This window comes from Capsella rubella, unplaced genomic scaffold, assembly GCF_000375325.1.
Source record: "Capsella rubella cultivar Monte Gargano unplaced genomic scaffold, Caprub1_0 scaffold_2, whole genome shotgun sequence".
Taxonomy (NCBI): Eukaryota; Viridiplantae; Streptophyta; class Magnoliopsida; order Brassicales; family Brassicaceae; genus Capsella; species Capsella rubella.
Window position 1 is genome coordinate 6,529,655 of NW_006238922.1, and position 20,337 is coordinate 6,549,991.

At 40.2% G+C, this 20,337-nt stretch overlaps 2 pseudogenes; both read right to left on the minus strand.

Moving 5' to 3' along the window:
- Positions 1–2,020: 2,020 nt before the first annotated feature.
- The window catches only part of LOC17896217, a 50,454-nt pseudogene continuing 32,137 nt past the window's right edge, over positions 2,021–20,337 (minus strand).
- Positions 2,919–6,021, minus strand: LOC17894151 (annotated as a pseudogene).

Here is a 20,337-nt window from a genome sequence, read left to right on the forward strand (position 1 = left end):
GGGTCTTTCGTATTAAACACCGTGCTGATGGCTCCATCAAACGTTACAAAGCAAGATTAGTTGTTTTGGGAAATAGACAAGTTGAGGGTGTTGACCATGGTGAGACAATTGCTCCAGTTGTTAAAATGGCAAAAGTACGTTCTTTTCTTGCCGTGGTCTCTGCACGAAACAGGGAAGTAAGATGGACGTCCATAACGCTTTTCTACACGGTGATTTGGAAGAAGAAATGTACATGAAACTTCCTCCAGGTTTTTCTAAGCAAAATGATGGGACCAAGATGCTGATTTGCATCGCTTAAGAAAGTCTTTATACGGTTTAAAGCAAGGACCAAGATGCTGATTTGCTAAACTTTCGACGTCTTTGGAAAAATATGGGTTTCAACAATCTCAGTCCGATTACTCTTTGTTTGTGTTCAAGAAAACGGCGACTGAAATAAAAGTTCTTGTTTATGTGGATGATTTGGTTATTACGGGAAATAATGTTGAAGCAATCGAAGCTTTCAAATTATATCTCAGCACATGGTTCCACATGAAATACCTTGGTGTGTTGAAATATTTTTTGGGAAATGAGGTAGCTTGAAATTCAGAAGGTATATATTTGAGTCAGAGAAAATATACACTTGATATCTTATCAGAAACATGACTACTAAGCTCACAACCTGCTGCATTTCCTCTTGAACAACATCATCAACTTGGCTTGGCGAAAGGTTCTCTTCTACCCGATCCCAAACCATACCGACGATTGGTTGGGAAGTTGATCTATCTCAACGTCACTCGACCCGACTTGTCTTACTTCGTGAACGTGTTTTCACAATTCATGAAAGCTCCTCGTGCAGATCATTGGACAGCAGCACTACGGGTCGTTCGATATTTAAAAGGCACCCCAGGTCAAGGAATCTTGCTCCAGTCCTATTCTGATCTCCAGATTTTGGCATGTTGTGACTCCTCATATGCTGATTGTCCATTGACTCAACGATATACGGTCGGCTGGTTTATACAACTCGGTGCATCTCCTATCTCTTGGAAGACAAAGAAACAACAAGTGGTTAGTATGTCTTCTGTTGAAGCTGAATATAGAGCAATGGCTTGGACGACAAAGGAGCTGATATGGCTAAAGGCATTATTTCTTGATCTCGGAGTTATTTTGAAGTAACCTATGCGACTGTTCTGTGACAACACCGCTGCCTTGCATATTAATGCTAATCCGATTTTTCATGAACGAACCAAACATATTGAGAAGGATTGTCACTTTATATGCAATGAGATTAAATACGGGAACATCGCAACAGCATATGTCTCTACAAAGATCCAGCTAGCTGCTATTCTCACGAAATCTTTGGGAGAGATTGAGTTCAGCATGTTTCGGTCCAAGCTGGGCATTTTGAACCTCCATGCTCCAGCTTGAGGGGGGGGGGGGTAATACAATACTTTAGTATTGTATATTTCCATATTTCTTGATCTCGTATATTTGTGTATATTATCTAGTTTCCTAATGCTTAGATATAGAACTTGGCAATACGTTTTGTATATGTACTTCACCTAAGTATTCTAATAAAACACAGAAAACATTCTCTATTGATCGACTCTGAATTTATCAAGGCATGAACACAAAAATAAGCTACATGGTGACTCCTCACAAGTTTCTAATCCATGAACGTAGATAGAGAAAGAAGAAGTCGTGAGAACGGTCTCCCTCTATTATGGAAGTTGATAGGCCAAGCCCGAGTGCTTCAGAGGAGTTTGTTTTTTACCAGAGACCTTAGTTTATCAGTAGATTACCGCTTCTTGAGTACCTTCATCCATGGTTAGGTGTTCTGAATGTTGCAGCCAAGTTGATTCAGGTCCAAAGATGCACGTTTCTCGTGGGAACTATCAAGAACTTGGTCAAGGCGATTCAGTTACTCATCTTCACTACAACATGCGTGACATGGTTTACATGTTAGTGCATACATCTGAAGGAACGGTAGATGCAACAAAAGAGAGGAAAGCTCTGAACCAAGATCACAAGTTGGAATCTTCTCCCACAGATTGTAGCGGAGCTCGATGGGATATCTTCAGGCGTCAAGACAATACAAAGCTCGCTAAGTATCTGAAAATGAAAAGGAGAAAATTTCAGAACTGAGTATGAAAATGAAAATGAAAATGAAAATACTTAAATTAGAGCATGGGCATCAGTAGAACTCAGAGAGAAGTCGGTTTCATTATACAGCGACACACAAGGTTTAGATTAGTGTATCATTCAATACTTAAACCAGCAAACATAAAATTTAAAAATAAAAACAGTTTTGATACAAACCACAAAAGCATAACACAGTCTCGTTTATTATTCGATTGATTCGCTGGTGCCCAAGTTGGTAAGAGATCAGGTTCGGCTACAAAAACATAAGAACCAAAAAGAAAAAGTCAATGAGATTCAGAAGAAATGTTCGTCTCTATTAGAAAAAAAGGTGACACGGTATATATATGGGTAAATTGGTTTTTAGAATCTATTTTGCCAACAAACACTTCATTTCTCTTTCAGAAAAGAAAAAAAAGTTTTATCAAAGAGGCTAAAGAGTTTCTAGACGATTCGTCGAATACCTTCAAGGGCTTCATCCAGTTGATGAACTTGAAAACCATCATAATCTGCAACACATAGTCACATAGCATCAAACAAGTTCCGATGAAACTAACTAAAAGTGTAGTTTAGACTATCTCCGATGTATTCCACTATACATAGAGAAAAAAACACAGTTTCTCTATAAATATAGGAAAAAATAGAGTTCTCTATTATAGAAGAATACATTGGAGTAAAATTTACCTCTATACTACATTTCCTCTATTTTAGAGATAAAAGTAGGGGAATATGCTCTTACGCAACCTATTCTCCTCCCACACAAATAGCTGAGAAAATCATAATTTACCTATTAGTTCCCGAATTCATTCATTAGGTTGGGTTATCCATCTAACAGAAGGGATGTGTTTGACTTTGTAATAATCTTCTCCTCCTTCCGACCATCTATTCTTCCATTCCTCTCCCATATTATAAAAACTCAGATACTTTAATGATCGCAGCACATCATCAGGAATCTCCTTTAGTTTCTTGCAATTCGAAATAAGAAGATAATTGAGAAGTGGCATGGAGCCTTCTTCTACTATCCACTCTTCCCACTCATCTAATTCATGAAAATGTAGTGACTGCAACTGAGGGAACCCACCCCTAGAGCAAACCATTCTCCTCCCACATAAAGAATTTCCATGCAGACGAACAATTTTCAATTGACCAAACTTCTCTAGAATGGGCATCGGATCCTCCTCCAAACGACAGTCACCTAGGACCTGCAGGCTTGTAAGGCTTGAAGGAAATAGTAATTCATCAGATAACAATGTAATACATATCACCAAACTCAGCTGTTGGAGATTAATGAATTCGAATAGACTTCTCCATTCTTTCGTCCCCTTAGCAGCCCCGTTAAGTGTTATATCAAGAGTTTCCACCTATCGATGCAGATATGGTTTCTAAACTGCTCTCACCAGTTAATCTGATTTGAAGAATCCTCAACATGGTCATACCACAAAGATCCTCTAAACTGCAATTCTCTGTTGAGAAATTAGTCAAGGTCTCCAAGTTTACTAGATGGCTCAATTCCAACTTTGTCTTCATATGCATATCATATGGTAATGTAAGGTTTCTCAATTCTTTCATCCCCTTCAAGACATTAGGCACGAATATAAACTCTCCATCCACCTCTAACTTTAGATAGATCAGCAACTTTAGATTTCCTAGAGAAGAGGGTAGATAAGATATGTCCGCACCTTCTAAGCTCAGATATCTTAAGTGGGTGAGCTTTCCAATGCTAGAAGGTAACTTCCTTCCTTTGAAAGTGACTCTAGGGAGATCTAATACTCTCAGCACTTGTAACCTTGTAAAGCTTACACATGAAACTTCACAACCGTTAACAATGAGAGATCGAACCTTTGAATTATTTATATCTCTCTCAACATGTAATGCAGACAGTTCATGTGAGACAAATCTTCGGGATGTACTAATAGACGGGGAGCTGTTACCGACAATTTGTAGGAAGTTTTCTTCTTTTGCTTTTGACAAACAAAGATCTCTCATCAAGTCATGCATACGGCATTTTTCAAATCTCCAAGTGGTACCGACTCTTTCAGATATAACCATATTTCTCTTTACCAATTCTTCTATGTTGCTATCTACAACAACTCTAGTGGTTTCTCCATTGGTACACTTGACTATTCCTTCTGCAGCCCAGTAATAGTGCAATTTTTCGATACTTATTTCGTAATCTTCTGGAAAATGGGCCAAGTAGAGGAAGCAATACTTTAAATGACCAGGCAGCTCTTCAAAGCTCAGAGACAATACACGGTTCAATAAATTGTTGTTGCCATCATTGCCTCTTCCAACGAGATGAGATTCAATATTCTTAGATACTCGTTCCCAGTAGAGTTCTGTGTAATTTTCAGCCAACAATCTTCCTAACACCCTGACAGCCAAAGGCAATCCCCCACAATGTTTAAGCATTCGTCTACCCATCTCTTCCATTTCCTTAGCAACTTTCTTCGGTTCTACACAACATCATCAAACAAATAAAAAATACATCATTTATACCATGAAAAGAATTTCAGTTCAGTATGATGTAATAATGATATACTACAATAAGCTATTTTAAAGCTATGTCTACCGAGACATAGGTGATCCTCGTTATGACGATGGTCTCCGTCTCTGGTTCTCCACCCGCTAATATTTTTAAATTCGGTTTTATTTTCCAAATACTTTCTAATTTTTCAAACCAACTGAAACATTCTTTGTACACATGGTTTTTGATTGAATAAAATTTTACATTCAATTAAAAAAAAAAGCTATGTCTTGCGATCATCCCTTCTTGAATGCTTACCAGATCCATTCATCATTTATGTGATCAAAGTCTATTAAAAACATATATATCCCTTCATTTGAATGCTTACCGGATGCATCTTTCATCGGCATCGCTATTCTTTGGAAAAGTGTCCAACTGTTTTCATCAGATAGGCATTCTGGTTTGAAGTTGATAAATGGTTCTTCACGTCCAGCGACTCTTTCATTTCGTGAAGTAAGTAGCACTTTCCAACCTGTACAACTTAAAAATTAATATAACACAGAGAGCATAAAGAGTGTGATCTGGAATTTTATCTTTCTTTCATCATCACCTTTTTTGTGTGGAAATATTGGCTTGATTAGGTTCCAATCTTCTTCTTTCCATATGTCATCAATGACAATTAATGATTTTGATGTTTCCAACAATCTAGAGAGTTCATCTTGGAGTCTTTCTTCTTTCATCTGCATGATTTCGTTTTCTTCTGCTTTGGTTCTGAAATTTTGCAAGATATTTTGCCACACATTCTTCCGATCACAAACTTGTGAAACACATACCCACGCAAGTCTATCAAACTTCTCCGTAACCTTGTCGTGATGAAAAGCTTGTCTAGCAAGGGTGGTTTTCCCAAGACCACCCATCCCGGTCATTAGAACAATTGGATCATTATCTTCCTCCACCAAATATCCAACCAACTTCTCTACGTTTTCTTCCAGCCCCACAAGATTGCTTTTTTCCTGTCTAGCGAATTCTTTTCTTTCAGGAAGAGGTTCTGGATCCCTCATGTCGCCAATAATCTTTTGTACTCCTTGAGTTTCCATATCACGAATCACCTTAGAGATCCTATTACTTAAGCTTCCAATTTCTAAAGCGATTTCCCTGCGTTCAGGAATGATGCAAGCAAGTCTTCTCATACGTTCCTTGATGCCACCACTTTTTTGGAGTTGGTCTTTTAGGATAAAAGTTTCAAGTATATCTTCCGCACAGTTCCTCACCCTCGCACTTGTATGCTTTTTAGCCTCTGCGTCTTGCATAAATGACTTTAACATGCCTAGATCAGTTTTTAGTTCATCAACTTGATCTTTAACTCCCTGAAATTGTTTGTGTTCATGGCTCAGTAGGTCCCAAAGCTTTTGTATTCCAAATGACAGAAGCTCCGTAGCCATAGTGCCTTCTGCTTAAATAGTATGAAAATAACAACCAAGTTACTTAGTATTTGACGAACATTTATAATCACACCAGATTCACAAGAGCCAAATATCACAAGTTCCGTAAGAGGTATAACAAAGCAATATAAGATTTTCATAATTCCATTAAAGCCTATATAAACTAGTGAGTAACCTGTAAGATCCAATCAAACTGCCAGAAATTTATATGGATATAGACAAGGTTCTTAACCACATACTTTTTTTTGTCTATCTTTCTCTTTATCTATTCTTTTTTTTTTTGCAGAAATATTTTTCTTTTGTTATGAAATTATTATTTTATATATAGGTGTGAGGAAAGTAATTATATAAGTGTTTGTTTTATATTAGTATATATATATATATATATATATATTATATTTGTTATTGGTTAAAAGGGAGAGAAAGTGACGAAGAGGAAAGAGAGTGAATTATTATTACTCTTGCATTTTGTTGCTTTCGTACACACATCTTTTTTGGTAGAAGACCCGGGAGTAGACTCCCAAAAGAACTAACCGACCACAAACGAACGTGTCTAGGCCTTGAAAGACCATCCACATCGTCCCTCCAAATAGTCTCCAATACATCATGAACAAAATCAAAAGTAAATAAACCTAAAAGCAAAGTAAGGCATAGTTTGTTAATCCAGTTTCTCGATAAAAAGCCATAACACAAATATACTAGGGATGATGATGGGTAGGACTTGCAGATACCCTTCTTGAAAAACACCACCACCATTTTGGAATCAATCTCCGATTCCACTCTTAAAACTTGTTTCTCCCTGGCAATAACAAGTCTATAGTAGAGAACCCAAACTCTGCTAGAGGTGCAGAACATCGACCAATATTGAGTGCAAATCCTTCACACCAGTTTCCCTCTCCATCACGTAGAACACCACCACCAGCTGCCAGCCCTGGATTGCCACTTGAAGCTCCATCAGTATTAAGCTTATACCAGCCGTTAACAGTTTATTATCCTCTAATGTCTTTAATTTTTTTTTTCTGTGTTTGGGAGATTGCAAGCTTGATTTCTATGGAATTTTGGGTGTTCTTTCTACATTAGTTATAATTGAAATAGTTTTATTTCTATATTTTTAAATTAATTATGAATATGAATTAAAAAAAAAGATAAAGTAGTAAATCTATTATTGAGATAGAATATTTTTGGCAACCAATTCATATTTATATTTAATTGAAAAAATGTTGATCAAAGAAAAAATAATAATAAATAGTTCTACATATAGAGGTCTCGGGTTCGACTTCCAGATAATGTGATTTATTAATTAATTTGCAGAAGAATGAGATAAACTTTCTAGAGATCTAACACGATGTACAATTAGAACTGTTCACCGTGATTCTACGCATGGTGAATGAAGTGTCGTTCGTCTAAGGAAAAAGAGTAATTTGTGATGAATCTATTAGGATGGGGGAGAATTATCTATAGTAGAATCCTTATTTTAATAATTCTCATAATTTTTAATAATCAATAATTCAAGAGTTTTAAAAAAACTAGAACTATATAGAATTCAATCTAGGGGTTAAAACGGAGTAATGCTTATTTAGAGAAAAATAATTCTTATTTAGAGTCGAATTTTCTAAGAAAAATGATTCTCAGCTACATGAAGTATCCGCCAACACATTGTTACACATGTAAACAATATAATTGTCTCGTTAACTACATGAAGTATTACTATCACATAAGGACATGCATAAATGATGCAGCGCATCTTCTTATTGGGCTTGGTCGTTGCTCTTGTGGGCTTTACGCAATCGACCAAATGGGTGTTGATCTTTTAATTTCATTTGATATTTTGACATTGTTTAAAATAAGGATGTTAACATATCCACCCCTTCTTAGATTTGGCTTTATCTTATTAGTTGGTGTTTAGGGCATTATAAACTTTGTTGCGTCTTTGTTTCAACTCAGTTTTTGATATTTATAAGAAATAAAACCAAAAAGAGGCAAACCTTTGCCCAAAGAGCTTGTGTCAAGCTAGAGAGGAGGACTCTCAATATCCTTCTGTTCATTTGTTACCATTTCCGCTTACGCCTCTACATTATTTGGTATCAGATTCATCTCGTTCTTAGAGAGCATTTGTGTCAACGTGTAGCCATGCCTCTAGCCAACAAGAAAGGTGAGGGAGACGACGACCGCCACACGATGACAACGGCTGATTGGGCTGAGTTTCGTGATGCTCTGTTGACATCAAAAAACAACCTACAAGCATATCTCATGGATGCTATGCAAAATTTAACAGACACGCTTGTTCACAGTCTCGGAGATCGCCATCACCGACGAGGGGGAGAAAATTTTTGGGCCATGGACAATCCGTTTGCTCATGAGGGAGCACATCGTGGGGAGTTAGTGAATTTCCGGCAACAAGACAACCATTCTCAAGATACACGGTGGAAAGCTAGCTTTCGAGTGGAGATTCGGGAGTTCCATGGTGGGATTCGCGGCGACTCTCTCCTTGATTGGTTATTGGTTGTAGAGGAAATTCTCGAGTTCAAGAAAGTACCAGAGGATCGCAAGGTTGCCTTAGCTACGACACGGTTTCCCGGACACGCCGCATCATGGTGGCAACATACCAAGGCCACACGCAGCCGTACGGTGAAGGATTATATACATTCATGGGAAAAACTGAAGAAGAAACTACGAGCCACGTTCCGACCACACAATTATGATCGCACCATCTACAACAAGCTACGGAACTTGAAACAGGGGAGTCGATCCGTAGACGAATACGTCGAAGAATTTTATTTGTTGGTCACTCGCAATGATATTTTTGACAGTCCCATCCAGTTAGTGTCTCGTTTCATTGGTGTCTTAAGAGTACAACTACAAAATGCGATGTCGCAATTCGATCCTACCTCAGTTTCAGAAGCGCACCGTCGCGCTGCATCCTTTGAGCTCCAATTTCGTTCACCATCATGGTCTATTCCTTCGGCCAAGACACGACCATACGACCAGAACACAACCACCACATCGACCGCGATAAAAGAATTTGGAACCGTTAATGAGGTGACAAACAGAGCAGCTCGGGAGGAACAGCCGCTACGCCGTTCCACTCGACCCAATGCTCTTCGATGTTACTCTTGTGGTGAGGCGGGACATCGTCAAACGACATGTCTAAACCAAACACGTCGTGGACTGCTCATGGATGACGGACAAGATAACTCACCACCGGTTTTTGATTAGGAAGAAGATGGAAGAGACGAGGACAACGTGGAAGGTCTTCACACAGCTGGCGACACGGGAAGGTTGTTAGTAGCACGGCGGCTCTGTATAGCACCACCCAGTTGGACAGAGTCTTGGCTGAGACACAACATCATTTGCTCATCGTGTATAATCCAAGACCGTGTGTGCACGTTCATTATCGATTCGGGTAGTTCGAGGAATATTATGGCGGAGTATGTTGTGCAGAAGTTGAACATCCCGGCTGAACCACATCATACTCCTTACTCGCTTGGTTGGATGCAAGATGGCGTCGATATTCACATCACTCATCGAGCTTTGGTCGCTTTTACTATTGGTCATCACTACAAGGACCGTTTCTGTTTTGATGTTGCTCCTATTGATGTGAGTCACCTAAATTTTGGTCGACCTTGGGAATTTGACCGAAAGATTTTCCATGACGGAGCCAAGAATACTTACAGCTTCTACTGGGAGACATATCACATTGTTTTGCTGCCAACTCTAGAGACTCCTCTATCCGTGACGCCTCCACCACAGGCAGCATCTTCGACACTGTTCATTTCCGTAGCTGCCTTTGACAATGAGTTCAAACAAGAGGGAAGATCGCCTTTGCTCTTTTGCTTCACCGCTGTGTGCGACGTCCTTCCAAACCATTTCATCATATGACTCCGTGCTGCGCGAGTTCACTGACATCTTTCCAGAAGAGCTACCGCCGGGTCTCCCTCCCCTCTGGATATTCAGCATCAAATCGACTTGACTCCAGGTGTAGCTCTACCGAATTGTGCTCACTACAGAATGAGCCCTCAAGAACACGAGGAGCTCCGACGTCAAGTAGAAGAGTTGCTGCGCAAAGGGCACATTCGCGAGAGTCTTAGTCCTTGCGCCGTCCCAGCGTTGCTAATTCCAAAAAAAAGATGGTTTGTGGCGAATGTGTGTGGATAGCCGGGAAATTAACAATATCACAGTCCGCTACCAGTTTCCTATTCCACGCCTTGACGACTTGCTGGATCAAATTGGAATGGCCTCTATTTTTTTGAAGATTGATATTAAGAGTGGCTACCATCAAATCCGTATCCGCCCCGGGGATGAATGGAAAATGGCGTTCAAAACAAGAGAAGGACTTTTCAAATGGTTGGTCATGCCGTTCGGGCTTTCCAACGCGCCTAGTACCTTTATGCGTATCATGAATCAAGCACTACGGCCGTTCATCGGGAAGTTTGTAGTGGTATACTTTGACGATATTCTGATCTTTCGTTCTTCCGCCGCTGCCCATTCTTCCCATTTGCGTGAGGTGTTGTGTGTTTTCCGGCGTAAAGAACTCTTTGCGGCTAAACGAAAATGCGAGTTCGGCGTCATACGTCTTGTTCTTGGGCTATGTTGTCTCGGACAAGGGTTTGTCCATGGATGAATCCAAGATTGAAGCTGTGAGGTCATGGCCAACACCGCAGACAGTCACCAAAGTCCGGAATTTCCATGGGCTTGCGTCTTTTAATAGACGTTTTGTACCTCATTTCAGTGCGGTCATGGCACCTATCACTAGTTGTATGAAAGACGGCAAATTCGAGTGGTCTTCTGACGCGGATAACGCGTTCATCAAGATCAAGGAGCTGCTCACGTCCGCTCCTATATTGGTACTGCTGGATTTTTCTCTTCCATTTGAGCTGCATTGTGATGCAAAGCTGGGTATTGGCGCGGTTTTGAGCCAACAAGGCCGTCCAATCACATATTTTAGTGAGAAGTTAGCCGGAGCGCGAGGCCGTTACAGTACTTACGATGCAGAGTTTTATGCGGTGGTGCAAGCTATCAAACATTGGCGACATTACTTGGTTCACCGGGAGTTTGTCTTGTTTACGGACCATGATGCTCTACGCCATTTGGATAGCCAAGCAAAGGTGTCTTCCCGTCACGCCTCATGGATTGCATTTCTTCAGCAATTTACCTTCTCTATACGATACCAATCAGGCAAAACAAACCGTATAGCTGATGCATTAAGTCGTCGCCACACCTTACTCACTACGATGCACACGTCGGTAACCGGGTTCTCCAAATTTGCTGACTTGTATGGAACTGATCTGTACTTTGCTCCTCATCTCGTTGACATTCGCCAAGGCCTACATTCTAAATTCACTATGCACGACGATTTTATCTTCTATGGTGCTCGGTTGTGTGTTCCAGCTTGTAGCTTGCGGGTCAAGATTATTGGAGAATTATACAATGAAGGTAGTCATGGCATCATATTTTTGGCCTACTCTTCGTAGGGATGTTGAACGGTTTGTGGAGAGGTGTCGAGTTTGCCAACAAGGAAAGGGTAAGGCGTTGAACTCTGGTTTGTACTTACCGTTGCCCGTTCCCACCCAGCCGTGGACCGATGTTGTAATGTCCCTAACCGTGGCCTAATATTCAGATGGAATGGTCAAAGAATGGCTATCAAAGGAAAATGGATCAAGGGAATGGATAATTAATTTTTGGGCTTGAGCCAAAGTATTCTTAGATGAATACAAAGCTTTTGATCGAAGATAAATGGAAGTCAGACGATGAAAATCATATTTCATACGACAATGAAGTTTCTGGCCGAAGGAGTTTCGAGTGTGAACGCGATCACAAGCATATCATTTCGTTTGCATCCGCAAGCTAGTAGGTTGGTAGGCAAGCTACTGCACTATTATGGATAAGAACAATAAATGGATAACCATGAAGTTTAGGATAAGCATCAACATTTGGATAAGGATAGAAATAAAAATAAGCTAAATCAAGCCTATCAATGCCACCTCGTTGTCACGGACTTGATCTTTGGTGATCAAACCGTGCAGCCCTAGACCCTCTTTGTCTCGAACAAATGGACTAGGTAGCCTAACTCTCCCAAAATTTCCGACCCTTTGTGATAAAAGAACCCGGAAAGAACGAGAAAAGACAAGTGATTACTGAATTGCTCTAGTATTGATAAAAATGCTGGATGATTACAAATGAGGGATCTCACCGCTATTTATACAAAACACCTCCTCAATGGACGGTAGAGATTAAAGCGATATAATGGCCGATATTGAAGATATCGTCATAAATACAAGGATTTGGCTTGGTGACAAAGTCTTCTGAGAATCCTCTCCAAGTCTTTCCTTAAGTGGCTTCGAAGCTCTTCAACGAAAAAGGCTGAAAAATGCTAAGTGTTCGGTGGGCTTTCTCCATAGTCCGGCCCGTATGTGTGTTCAAGTAAATGGGACGTCACCTCGTGCTTCCATAGCTTCCTCCCCAAGTAACCATGTCCTATAAATACCCCCTCTCCTTTTCATTTGTTCTTCACACCAAAAACCAACAAAAACTTTCCCAAGTGAGTAAGTGTCCGAGCTGGTCCGTGGTAGTATCCGAGTAGGATCGCCGAGAGTCTAGAGTCCTTAGTAGTCAAGCCAAGGTAAGTTCCGAAGCGTGTGAGGTAGCACACGACTAGGATTATTTTAAGTATTTATTTAAGATAATTAATTCTTTATTTATTTATTTATTAATTAATATTTAGCATGAGGTTAGGGACTATTATATTGGCATTATTTGTGGTAATGGTGAACTGTTCTTGATTGATGATTGTGTGATAGTATAACTTCGCGATAGATAACTGTAATGCTAGCATTTATGGGCATAACCGTTATGCTGTCAGATTGTTATATTATTTGGTTGTTGGTTATGCTTTGATTAGATATCTAGCACTAGTCGGATCGTGCTATCCTCGTTGTATATGATACGTTAGGTAATGTGATTATATACGAAGGCTCGAGGATGTGTCACGACAGACCGGGCAGCTACATAACGATGTAGAGTGAAGGGATGACAGATCTTCTATAGACTTTGTGTCTAGAAGTGTAGGGCATTGCCTTGGGGATATCATGGATTCGTAGGGGCCCAAAGTAGGATCGAGATGAGGTATATTACTTGCATTTTGGTTTAGTGCTTATGGCTTCTAAGCCATAATGCTTATTGATCGCCATTGCTTGTGATTGGGGGTTGGGTTGGGTTATTTTAGAGATCCCGGACTTACAGAGTAATCTAAGTTTACTCAAGATTCTACCAATTTGTTTTGCAGGTAACCAGTAGTGGGAAAACGTTAAGGGAAAAGGACGTTAGGCTAACCGGTGTAGATTTCCTTGCCTTTGTAAGATGTAGTTTTGTGTATAATACATATGACTCTATTTTCCCGATACTAATAAAGTGATGCTTTTATAAACACCGTGTCTCCCATGATATTATTAGTCTTGTCCAGACTAGCACAACTCGGGTTCGCGGTACGGGTTCATAGCCATAGGCCGTGATTGTGAGGAACGACTCCTGCGGTTGGGCTAGAACGGGTCGGGGGTGTTATAGATGTTAGCATGGACTTTGTTTTGGGCCTTCCCCGGCCCCAACGAGGGCACGATTCTATCCTTATGGTGGTGGACCGATTCTCAAAAATGGCCCATTTCACCCCCTGCAAGAAGACTACCGACGCAGTTAGTGTCTCTAATTTTTTCTTCCGTGAGATCTACCGCCTACACGGGCATCCGTCGTCCATAGTTTCTGATCGGGATTCCCGTTTTCGTAGCCATTTTTGGAGGTGTCTTTGGAAGTTGTTGCGTACTAGTCTCGCCATGAACACTGCCTATCATCCTCAAACGGATGGTTAGACGGAAGTTATTAATCGTTCTGTGGGCGATTTACTTTGTTGTTTAGGTTGTGATAATATCAAGAGTTGGGATGCTAAGTTGTGTCAAGCTAAGTTCGCTTATAATCATGCCGTGAACCGCAGCGTAGGCATGAGTCCTTTTCAAGTGATTTGTGGTGTTGTTCCTCGCTATTTATTGGACCTTGCTCCTCTACCGGATGATATTCATTTGCATGGCCAGGCAGAAGATTTTGTGGCAAGCTTAAAGGATGTCCATACGCAACAATTTGGAGACGTCTGTCGCTAAGTACAAGGCTGCTGCTGATCATAAGCTGTGTGAGGTAGTTTTTGAAGTTGGTGATCTTGTGTGGGTTGTTTTGACAAAGGACCGTATGCCTCTTCGGGAGTATAATAAGCTGAAGTCGCGGAAGATTGGACCGGTCGAAATTGTCGCCCGCAAAAATGCTAATGCTTATCGAGTAACTCTTCCTTCTCACCTCAAGACGTCGGATGTGTTTAACGTCAAGTTCCAGTCTCCTTTCCACGGGGACAACGACGGCTTGGATTCGTGGTCGAATCCTTCCGCACGGGGAGGGACCTGATGCAGCGCATCTTCTTATCAGGCTTGGTCGTTACTCTTGTGGGCTTTACGCAATCGACCAAATGGGTGTTGATCTTTTGATTTCATTTGATATTTTGACATTGTTTTAAAATAAGGATATTAACATATCCATCCCTTCTTAGATTTGGCTTTATCTTATTAGTTGGTGTTTAGGGCTTTATAAACTTTGTTGCGTCTTTGTTTCGAGTCAATTTTTGATATTTATAAGAAAAAAAAACCAAAAAGAGGCACACCTTTGCCCAAAGAGCTTGTGTCAAGCTAGAGAGGAGGACTCTCAATATCCTTTTGTTCATTTGTTACCATTTCCGCTTACGCCTCTACATTAATAAACAAACATGATTATGTGTACAACACCATAACCATCCATTTCCGATGAATTTTTCGCCGGAATCCGACCGACTGAAACATGTATTTTTGTACCCTTGGAGTTCAATTCCCCAATGCGATGTAGCATAAGAGGTTATCGATCCAAATGGATGTATTGCAAGCAATCAAGATATATCAGATCTAATCAAGTCAAGCCAAGTAATTTAAGGTTTGGTTTAAAGAACTCTAATGCATAAAAGAAAACTAAAGAAACCAATATTGAAAGCAATAAGTAAAAGCCGGTAATCAATCAGATAGCAAAGGGTCTTAAGGATGGGCTAATGGGGTGATGAATCCTCTTAGTATCTTTGGGATGCTTAACATGCTCAGATAGATCTAATCCTAGACAATGAACCACTTAACCTAATCTGTCCAATCTCTTGGCAAAGATTATCAGATCTATAGCACTTCCTAATCTCAACTTTCATTGATGAAACATACATTAAATAGGCATAAAGAACAAGCTCATTAATGTCAATCTACTCCTTAACAACCAATCTCTTGGGTAAGTAAATAGATCTCTGGCATTAGTTGATCAGACATTCCATTTGAACACTTTTTTAGTGCTGGAATGTCTAAGATCTAATCCCACATGGTTAATGCTAAGATAGCATTAAGATCTCCTAATCCAGAAGGTATCTATCTAAATCTATACTTAAGCAACCCTAGAAACTAAGATTCCTCATCACCTAACCCATCCTCTAAACCCAGAAAAACTACTCAGATCTGGTGTTCATCATGAAGAACACAAACCCAGAAATCTTTGAATCTTGCATAACTAGATAGATAATGATCTAAGGAGCAAGATATTGTAAAGAAACAACTCCAAATTCTCAATAGATCAAAAGATATAAAGATTACAAGTTTCTGAAAATGTTTGGTGGCTACAGAGAAAAACCCTAATGAAAACTCGTTTTTGGCTTAATGACCCAAGAGGTCTATTTATACTAAAGGCAGGAAGCCCTAAAACACAAAAAGACAAATTACAAAGTCGGTTTAAAGAGAGCTCGGTCGGGTGCTTGTTGGGCTCGTTCGGGTCCTCTCTTGGCTCATCCGTGTTCAGCTTCCTCTTGTGAGTCCGGGTGCTCGATCGTGCTCGCTTGGTCGGGCTGGACACACTCGATCGGGTCCATGCTTTGCATTGTCCGAGTGTACCTGTTTTTTCTCTAAAATGCAGATGATATGCAAATCTCTATGCTAAAGATCCTAGATGCGAAATATAATGCAAAGGGACTAGAAATCCTGAGAAGTAGAGACCTAGACATCCAAATAATGCACAAAACATATGCTTAAGAGTATAAAAATATAGGGTTATCAACTCCCCAAACTTATTCTTTGCTTAGCCTCAAGCAAATTCAAAGTAGGGAGAGAGGTTTGAAGGTGGGGACTCAGAACCAAAACTTGCTGCAAAAGAGTTTAACATCAATATCCTAGTTCGTAATTCTAGAATGCAATTCAAAGGCTGTACTCTGAAGACATTAGCCATTCCTATTTCAACACGATGTCACCAGCCACATAACCTAGACAAGCAATCAAGTCAGCCATCCTTTTTAACATTCATTAAGTAGCAACAGTGAATCTGGATGTGAATTTGAATTTAAACTCATTTGGCTAGGCAAGTAAAAGGTTTAAGAGATAAAGAGAGTCTCTCTTTTGTGAGGGTTTAATCGTTTAAGTGCTAGGATCTCTCAATGAACAAGATTGAGCTTTTGGGAGATTGCTAAAGGTAAGGACCAACAAATGCATACAAGAATAACATCTTGACTACCCAAAGTACCTAAGTGATATCCTAATTATCTAAACCCATATGATCCTATTCTACCCTTTAACTCTTTTCATCCCAATTTCCCATTTTGTTCTAAGTCTAAGGAGAGTTTCTTATGATAAACTAGTGGATAGGGGGTTCCTTTATAAACACTATGGTTCTCTTTCTTCTTAATACTTAAGACATCAAAGCATTTTGCTATCTTTACACTTTTCTCTCTTTCTTTTTAAAAAATCAGAACCATTTCTTTTATATACTTTGCATTCCCCACTTATCTTTCACTAGGACCTTGAACTTTTCTGAAACTTTTACTTTCCTAAAGACTCGACTCATTCCCCTATTCTTTTCTTTTCTTTTCTTTTCTTTTCACCAATCCAACAAATCCCAAAACCCAAGTAGAATCCATCCTAGTCCTATCTGATCCGAAAGATGCAAATCAGAACTACTCAAGACCATATTCCTGTCGGCTCAAACCTAACACGTTCTCTTAAAGCTCAATCCCAAAAGGCCTTCCACTCAGAATTAAAACAAAGGCTTGAAGGAATGGTTAAGGTTTTTAGGGTGTGGTTAACTGGTCAAGGTTATGACCAGCTACTTGGATCAACAAGAGGGTGGTAAAAAGAGGGAAAGAAGATCCAAGTATGTATAAAAGGTATCCATGAGTTTAAAACAAATCACAACCAGATAATTAACAATTCAAGTTAAGGTTCTTATAAATAAAGGATGGCATCATATCAAAGCAAGCTTCAGTTTAGACTAGAATTCAAATCATGAGATCAAAGAATGGTGCAGTCTCATTTCAAACTCAAATGAAAGCATTGAACAACTATGAACTAGGGCATTGGTGTTAAATCTAATGAAACAGCAAGTTCTTTGGTTATAATCATCATAATCCCCTATGCTAATGTAATGATCCTAAATGCAACAACCTTAAAGCAAGACTAATATGCAAATGCAACTATATGAACACTCTGTTTTTAAAGGAATTTCTGAAAAATTTTCAAAATTTTAGGGGTTTTTGATGCACATAGATGAATGCAAAACTAGATGCTAAAAATTCGAAATAAGAAAATATAAAACATGTCAAATGCTATCCTAAGCTCTCCCCCAAACTTAAATTACACAGTCCCTTGTGTAATAAAAATCTGAAGGAAGGCTTAGGATCGAAAAGAAAATATAAAAATGCAAGGCTGTATTTACAAAGTTGAGGGTAATAGAATTACCTCTTGGGTGGTCCAAACCACGAGCTCAGGACGTCGGGGTACGCTGCTACATGCTCGTCCTGGATATTTTCGGCGTCGACTGCAAGGTGATAGGCTGACCCGACCGGGCGTGAAGAACCGGCCCGATCGGGTGTGCGTTCGGGTGAGGCGCTCGAGTCAGCTCCCGGTTCCCTTCTGGTTCTGAACAGACTTCTCCTCGGATCAAATGAGGCTCTAGGCGGGCTAACTGGTAGGTTGGACCTGGTAGGTGTCCTGACTGATGCATTCCCCCCCCCCCCAAACCACTAGGCATGGCTGTAGTGGAGGTTGACCATCCAACCTTGTTCTGAAGTTCATTAATCTGCTCCCCCATATCCTAAACTGTTCCGGCAAGATCCTTCACAGTGTTTTTCAATGCCTTGATAGTCTTGCTCTGGAACTTGTTCCACTTCTGAAGGATGCTAATCTTTTTGTGAGCTTCTTTTACCCCCCTTGACTGCCTAGAGGACTCTCCACTCATCAAAATAGAAGTCCTCCTCCTGCTCTTCCCTATAAGGTTCTTCTTCTCTGACCTCAGGTGCATAGGTTTGTTGGGCTGGCTCGAAGCTAGGAATTGGGTCTTGGACTGAGTTCGGGTCATATAATGCTGAGACGGGTGGCCAAAAGTTGATATTAGCACCCAATCTGATCTTTGTAAGCTCGGTGTTAGGCAACATCATTCTTGCTACTCCAAGTGAAGGGTGAGTGAACTTATATAAGTAAAACCCGTTGGGACGCTCGCTATCAAGGAAGTGCGTCCTTGTTGAAGTCTCAATGTCGATCCAGCGAGCGTTGTAAACCTTCCCCCGTAATTCCACTCACAAGCTACCAATAACGGGGTGACTAGTCCACCAATACTGAGCTCTCCTTGCACACCTCTCCTAACAGCCTTTAATACCCAATCTTTGCAATACATCAGCTGGTCTAATAGAACCGAGACCATGCTACCATCTGTTCTATCTCCTACTAGTTCTCTACCATCCCTAGTACTTGGCAATACACCACTCAATGCTATATCTATGAGCTGGATCTCACTCTCATTCACATTCCCGGTTTCCTTTTTAGGAAAAATCGTACTAGCCAAGGACTTATGGAAATACCTCACAGCTGGATTGCTGATTTGGGCGCTCTTGGATTTCGAAGAAGTGTATTCCTTCCCATCTCCAATTGTTTTCCAAACAGACTTGATCTCCTCCTTAAGCACATCTTGGCTCATCGCGCTTGCTTGCAAGAACCCATAGAGCTTCTCAACTTCCTTAAACGTGAGAGAATATGTAGTGCCCCTCACGCCGAAGGTGATGTATCCAAGGCAGTCATCTGAGTGAAACTCGGTTTCATCCTCGTAGAAATGGAGCTGAAGTGAAGCTAACACGTAGCACGTCTCCTCGTCGTTGGCTTCCAAGTTTCTGGTCATGAATGAGCCAAGGCCGCTTCTCTCGAACAGAAACTCAACATCTCTTGCTATCCCCAGCTCCTTCATCGTTTGCCGGTGAGGATAACGAGTTCCAACAAACTTGTGGCGCCTAAACATTGCATAAAGCTCTTCTGGAGGGGGCAAGTTCTTGGTCTTACTTGGAGCCACTACCCTCCTAGGCTCCATATCCACCATCGGTTCATCAACATCTTCTTCTGCAGGTCTCTTCCCCATCGAAACTTCTTCTTTGGAAATCGGGTGGGTCTGACCTGATCGACTGGCCCGATCGGGTGATCGGGTTCGTGCTCGGGCTTTTCTTCTCCCAGATAATAAGAACACAAGGTTCAATTACACAAACAAACCCCAGAAGATGTGAAGAATCAAGGCAAGATTAACAACAAACCAGAGAATGAGATGAACAAGGAGCAAATGAAATCAAACCCAGAAATTTTATCAACCAAGAATCTAGAGAGAAGGAAGAGAGAATTCTAGAGAGATAACTGAATTTTTAGCAAAATGAGAGAGTGAGAGAGGTTTTGGTCTAGTTTAGGTGGTATAAAGAGGGTAAGAGGGGACAAAAATCTGAAAGCGGAGCGTTTTTGGTCGGGCTTGGTTCAAAATTTAAATTTCAAATCGAGTTGACTATTGACCCGACCGTTACCTTTGACGCAATCGGACGGCTGAGATGAACCCGATCGGGTGGCTTAGATTGACTCGACCGGATGGTCGAGATTGACCCGATCGAATCGCGTTGACCCGACCGTGTGGGTGTTGACTCGACCAAATATACTTTTTCTTTTCATTTTTTCAATTATTTTTACTTTGTATTCAAATGTGGGGTTTTAATTATTTTCTAGATATATACTTTTATGTAAATAATATTTTAATTATATTTCTTCTTTTTCCCTTATAAAAAATATATATTTGCCGATGCTATAAAAATATTTGAAATGCCATAATCTCATAACTATTGTATCTATATTAACATTTTTGAAGTACCTTTTGGAAAATAACCTTTTATTTTGTATTATTTGCATAATAAATCCTTGCCATTTAAATAATTAACAAAAT